Source organism: Trachurus trachurus (assembly GCF_905171665.1).
Source record: "Trachurus trachurus genome assembly, chromosome: 9".
Taxonomy (NCBI): domain Eukaryota; kingdom Metazoa; phylum Chordata; class Actinopteri; order Carangiformes; family Carangidae; genus Trachurus; species Trachurus trachurus.
Genome location: NC_139895.1, coordinates 34,251,161 through 34,257,658, shown reverse-complemented (window position 1 = coordinate 34,257,658; position 6,498 = coordinate 34,251,161).

The window sequence follows — 6,498 nt, the reverse complement described above, 5'->3', positions numbered from 1 at the left end:
TTTTCTGAACAATTTCGGGGCTTCAATACAAGACGGACATTACATACGAGCAGCATGGAGGTATTTGGATGTTTTTTGGTGTGTCTTTTTGTTACAAAGACAATTGGTATCCATTTGCAACCGTTATATGGACATGCACTGCTACGCCGAGACCCCCTGTAACTCAGAGAAGCCACGGAGGACTCTGAAACTTCTCCCAGCCCTTAGTCGACATGAGGGTGAGTTGATAGAGTGAAATTTCAATTTTGAGTGAACTATTCCTTTAACGATCACAATTAGTCCAGAGCCTTTTAATTAAGGTAAAAATGTAGCATAGCCACGGGAGAAATCCTGCTTAGTTCCCCTTTAAGTTGAATATTTAGAGTAATTTAGGAAGATTAAATTAGATTTACAGAAAAATTAAATCACACATTTTTTTATATTTTCCTTTTCAAACTGAAAGAACAAATTGTGGTGTTACCACAACCAACCCGCTACCTGTAGTGCAATTCATTTGTCTTCAGCCTTTCATCATCAAAGGAGCTGAGAGAGTGAATAGAGCGGTGTGTGGCAACCCCACATTTAGTGCCTCTCTGGAGGACCACAGTTACTACACCGTCAGTGCCAAGCAGCAAATTACAGCTCCCAATAAGTGGCCTTTATACAGTACCAGGAGTCCACAAACCACAGAGTGTCAAGCTGCAGGCATACAGGTTCAAACAGGGTGGAAGTGGAGAGAACAATGTCAGCTCAAGTGCAGGAATCGGAGCAGGTGTGGTGAGGTAAATCACGTTCTCTATAGCCACAACAAGACCTGTGGCATTGGCAGTGCCCCACTCATAAGGTTTTCTGACATACCCACCTCTGGTATAACGTTGGCAGTAAATTAAAAACTGAGCCATAATATGTAGCAGTAAGAAGTGTGAGGAAGTGCAGTGATTTAGTCTGTGTGCAACATGCTACACACCCACACTTTCAACCATTAAGTGCCTATATACACACACCGTCTCTGATGCAGCGGAGGAGTCTGAGCAGCCTGCAGGTCCTGGAAGAAGGCTGTTATCATCTGCACCTGGAAGAACCATCAGAGCAAATTGCAGCACAGTGGTGGATTTGCTCGAGACAAATTAGTTAGCACAAAGAGTTGTCCAACCAAGTCAAGAAGGAAGAGTTATTTATAGCCATTTTGAAGAGTCGTAGTTGATAGCGAGGATGTTTCAAACGTTACCCAACCATCTGATAAGTGTGTTGGATGAAGAATAATGACACATTTCTCCATTAAGTACTTCCACCCTGGGGGAACAATATCCATCAGGTGCATCTCAGAGCTTCCAGAAGGAGGCCACTTATCTATACAATGCAGTTTTCCGTTTTTCCTGGAATATAGAGTATGCCGAGATCTAAAAAACAAAACAGAACATACAAAGATTTAGATGAAAAAAAAAAGAGTTACAAGAACTGTATTGTGCCATGTACAGGTCAGGGAGGGGAAAAGAACACTAAGGACAAACAGACATTGATAACTGAAAACTTGAAATAGTCCAAGAAAAAAAAAAGAGTTCAAAGAACCATAGGTGAACTGGAAAAAAAAGGCAGCAGGAACACTGGGAACTAAAACAGGTCTAATAACAGAGCACTTAAAGCAGATATCAGCTTCACGGCCGTTTCGGCTAATGCTGCGTTCAAGGCAGGCTTTTGAAACCGTAAGTTACAGCTTCAAGTCACAACTACGACTTGGTAGCGTTCCAGGTAACCCGTAGCTCGTGTTTTTACCATCCTGTTGTCTGTGAAAGTTCCCTATAACGGCCACTCGTAACTTCCGACCCGTGAACTCGTACCAGATCGAACTGGTATGACTTCACAGGAAGGAAAAACACAAAGTACGAGTTTCTTTGAACGCACCATGAGTTAGCAGCCCCCGCCCTTGTCAGGCATCAATTGGTCCTCGTGCTACGTCACCACATTCACGCGCATCCCTTGGCTGCACACACAGCCCTTCATGCCGTTCTCTCTCCTCATTGGATAACACTTGTATCCCACAAGGAAAATTTTCTCCTCGGGTTACAGCAGAGCAGAGTGACGGAGAGACTCGTGTTCCGGTCGAAACACTCTATGTAAGTGATTGCTGACGGAAAATATGACTAATTAGGACTTATATTAACAAAAACATTTCACTGATATCTCCTTTAAGGGAGGAACAGATACATTTGTTCTCTCTCCTAAGCTACAAGAAAAGAAAGATGTCATTCTTTTTTTGCAGCCCTGGTTTTGGACACATCACCTTGGCAGAACTTTTTTCTTCTTTGGCATCCAACAACTATTGTGTGATTGGTCAGAAATTTGAAGTTCTGCACTTGAGTTTCACATGAAGTATGACATGTCCTCATCAGAACTAACTTTGTTCTTGAGAAAATGAAGAGATTTCTCTGTTGTTGCAGAGTATGGACAGGCCTTACAAAGCCAAACTATAAGAAAGAAAAACACTGACAGAGTGGAAACACTGAAGCTAAATAATTCAGGGAGAAACGAGACACAGGTGTGGAAGTCACACACACAGGTGAGAAGCATGTGGTAACCACAGGAGGAAACCACAGGAAGGCATGAGGATTTTCAAAATAAAACCAGGAAACAATGAACACAAACATGGCACACTCAAAGACAGGAGAAAAAAAACACAAACCATGACATGAATCTGAATTTTTTGACTCACTGAGCAGCCGATCGTATGGAGTTCTTTCTCTAGCAGAAACCAAACATTATTCAGCAACTTGTTGTGTTGAATTTGTTATTTGCTTTTCTTCCACCTTGTATCTACTGTAGTTCATCCCAGTCTGCATGTGCTGTGTGTGTCTGTGCTGCTCCTCCATCATGTGAAGCCACCGTCTGGTTCTGTCCCTATACGGTATGGGTCATTATTAGAGTCAGGTGGATGAAACCCCGACCAACCAGCGGTGTTGGGGAGACTTGTAGTTGAACTACATAACTTGCTGGTAGTTAAAGCAGAAGTAAGGTGAATGTTTGTGTTAATAAGTCTTAAATAGTTATATCTTCTGACAGCAATCACTTATATAGAGTGTTTGGTCTGAAACACGGGTCTGTCAGTCACTCTGCTCTGCTGTAAGCCGAGGAGAAAACTTTCCTTGTATCCTACAACCTTTATCCAATGAGGAGAGAGAACGGCATAAAGGGGCGGTCCTCTCTGTGTGTACAGCCAAGGGATGCGCGTGAATGTGGTGACGTAGGGACGAGGGCGGAGACTGCTAACTCCATCGGCTGACAGAAAGTTAGCCAAAACGACCGGATCGCTTACTTCTGCTTTAAACTACATTCATATTTTGTGCTGCGTCAAGTATTTAAACTACTTTTTGGGTCATTTTTTGGAGTTTAACTACTCAATTTACAAACTACAACTTTGTCAAATAACATATTTTTTTTTTATTAAAAAAAAAGACCTTTATAATATAAATTTCATTTTACCATTATTGTGTTCCAGAACTCTCTTTGAAAAAAAGGCATGAAGTCCCAGCCAGTGCAGCATGTGAGTGGCTTTTCAGTGTAAAGATGTTTTCAGTGCCAAACAGAATCGTCTGTCTGATTAAAAACTTCGAGAGACTGCTCATGTGTTGTGTCAACAAGCGACTCTGCCCTGGCATCTACTAAGTCTAGTGTCGCTGAAGATCCTGTTATCATTGCTGTTCGAGACACAACAATCTAGAATATGTCTACTTCTTTGTATTTTTTATTACATTTTTTGTTTACTGATTTACATTTATGATTTACAAAGTGGAAGGAAGGAAGGAAGGAAGGAAGGAAGGAAGGAAGGAAGGAAGGAAGGAAGGAAGGAAAATTTATTTATATAGCAGCTTTCACAGACAGCAGTCACAAGGTGCTGAACACGATCAGTCAACATTTGACCGATAGGGAGACAATCAACAACAACAACAACAACAACAACAATGGAGACAATCAACAACAACAACAACAATGGAGAGAACACTCGCAATACATTGGTTACAGTGTAAAAGAGTTAATAAAAGGCAAGAGTAAATAAGTGGGTTTTTAGCTGCTTTTTAAATGATATGACTGAGGAAGCAGCTCTCAATTCTGGAGGCAGGGCATTCCAAAGCCTTGGTGCAACGGATTCAAAAGCCCTGTCACCTTTCGTAATGAGCCTAGTGCGGGGGACATGGAGCAGGCCTATGAGGAACGTAACGGTCTGGAAGTGGTGTAGGGTTTTAGGAGTTCAGAGATGTAGGTGGGAGCTTGACCATGAATGGCCTGATAGGTAATAACCAATATTTTGAAGTGAATCCTGAAATGTACCGGAAGCCAGTGAAGAGAGAACAGAATGGGGGTGATGTGATGTGATTTATGAGACCTGGTAAGGAGCCTGGCAGCGACATTCTGTATTAATTGAAGAGTGGGTCAACATGTCCATATAGATTACCCAACATGTCTATGGTGAACCTATGTTGATCAAAAATGTCAGCTTTTTTATATAGCCTATATAAAAAAAAAACTGAGCTGAGAGGCATATTTCTGCTGGCATGTGGATTTTTTGTAGGCTATTTTATTTTGTTTCACCACATGTTGATTTATTTAATGCTGAGTTAAATGAGTGTAATGAGTAGTTGCTAAAGCTATACTTTTTTTCTCAAGGGGTAGAAATGCATTTTGTTCTGCCAGGCTGAACTACAAGCTATATGTTTGCAAAGTAGCTTCCCCAACACTGCCAACCAGCCTGTCTTCTTTTGTGATTTGTCTTTTCTCACCATTCTGTCAATACACAGTGGTGCTTCCTCCATTATGTTATCACCCTGTCGGAAGGTGTACATTCAGTTACTTCTATTGCTGCAGGGAAATTTCATAAAAAGACCTATTTCTGGTGACTTGAACTTTTTGTTTTACTTGGCCACTTAAATGCTTAGCTTTACCACATAGGGTTATTCACTGGTCTGAAATGCTTCAACTTCATTTCATGGTAATTGCTGCCGAGATCTTTTTCACCTTCTCCACTACATCAGCAGTTCTTGTCCTGTGGTTTGTTAAATAACTGTCTGACAGGTTTTTCTCTCTGTTTTTTTTGGCACATCTGATGTGAGATACAGTACTGCTACACCATCTAATTTCAGGTGAGAACAAAATTCCTCTCTTTGCCTCATCGCAAATAACGAACCCTTTTTTATACAAATGATCACATGCATGTTGCTTCTGCAGAGGTAATAAGGGGCTCCATTACATAAAGTAGAAGAAATGTGTTGATTTTGTCAAATTGAAGCAATGGTTGATCATTGTATAGAACTGCTTACAAAGCACATCATCATATTGGCAAGATCTTTTAGTGAAAGCTCTGTGCATGTGGGAGGGGGCTGGCAAAGGAAGTGTTGGATTCACGAGAAATGAGTCGGGTTTCTGAATTTAAAGTCAATTTAGTTGGTGTGAACAGCTGTGGTCCTGAGGGGCTGAGACACATGAAAACATTTCAGAATTCCAAGTGTTACTTCTGACCTTTAGACTGATTGACTTTCAGTAGCACGGCCTAAACGTCTGTCTGCCTCCCACTGAAAAATGTAAACTCAATTATTTGTGAAGAATGTGAAACCCTGCGTGGCGCCTTTGATGAACCGCTGGCACTCTAATCACCCTCACAATGTGCACAGGGCTGATAGATTTAATTCATCAAAGATCAATGTATTAAGCTGATGAGTTAGAGAAGTCACTGGCAGCGTGGATCTTGATCACTCACTGCTTTCTTTGCCTGTTTATTCCTGGACATTGTCATATACGAATTGGAGGCAATCCCAACATGCACCAGGGACACACACCTCTTCCATTACAGGGCATTGCTTGATTATATGTGATAGTCCACATTTATCCCACTGGGGATATTTGACTCCCCCTCAGAGGTCATGGGTCAGCCACACAACACTCACGTCTTTTTTCAAGGAGACGTAATGTGTGGATGTTTGCACGGGAAGAGGATCACATTGGTGGAAGGACTCTAGTAATTGATTAACCTGATGATTGATGTGACAACAGATGTAGCAGTTAATGAGGTTGCACGCTACATGAGCTACATTTGCAGCAATGTACCACAGCTTTGTAATATACCTCTGTCCCTGACTGAGTAAAAGAACAGGAACAGATATGATACTGCAATAACTAATGAACAACACAAATCATCTTCAAAAGCCGGGCGTCTCATCAGAATAATATGTTGTGCTGTTAATCACAAGGGTGATCTAACACTATGTAAACCTATTTGTGAATGTCATGAGAGTGCCAAATATATCCAACAAGTCGTAAAGACAACTGATGCAACTTCAAGCAAGAGCTGGGATTAACTGTGCATTAGATCAGCGAGGGGAGCTTTGTAAACACTCCTGATAACTATTGACCTGAACTTTTCAGAGGAATGTTTTTCCTTTAATAAAGTGTTTTGATATGTAGCCTACATTTCTTTTGTTTTGATGAACATATTCTGGTCATGGATATTTAGATTTACCCATTTTACATTCA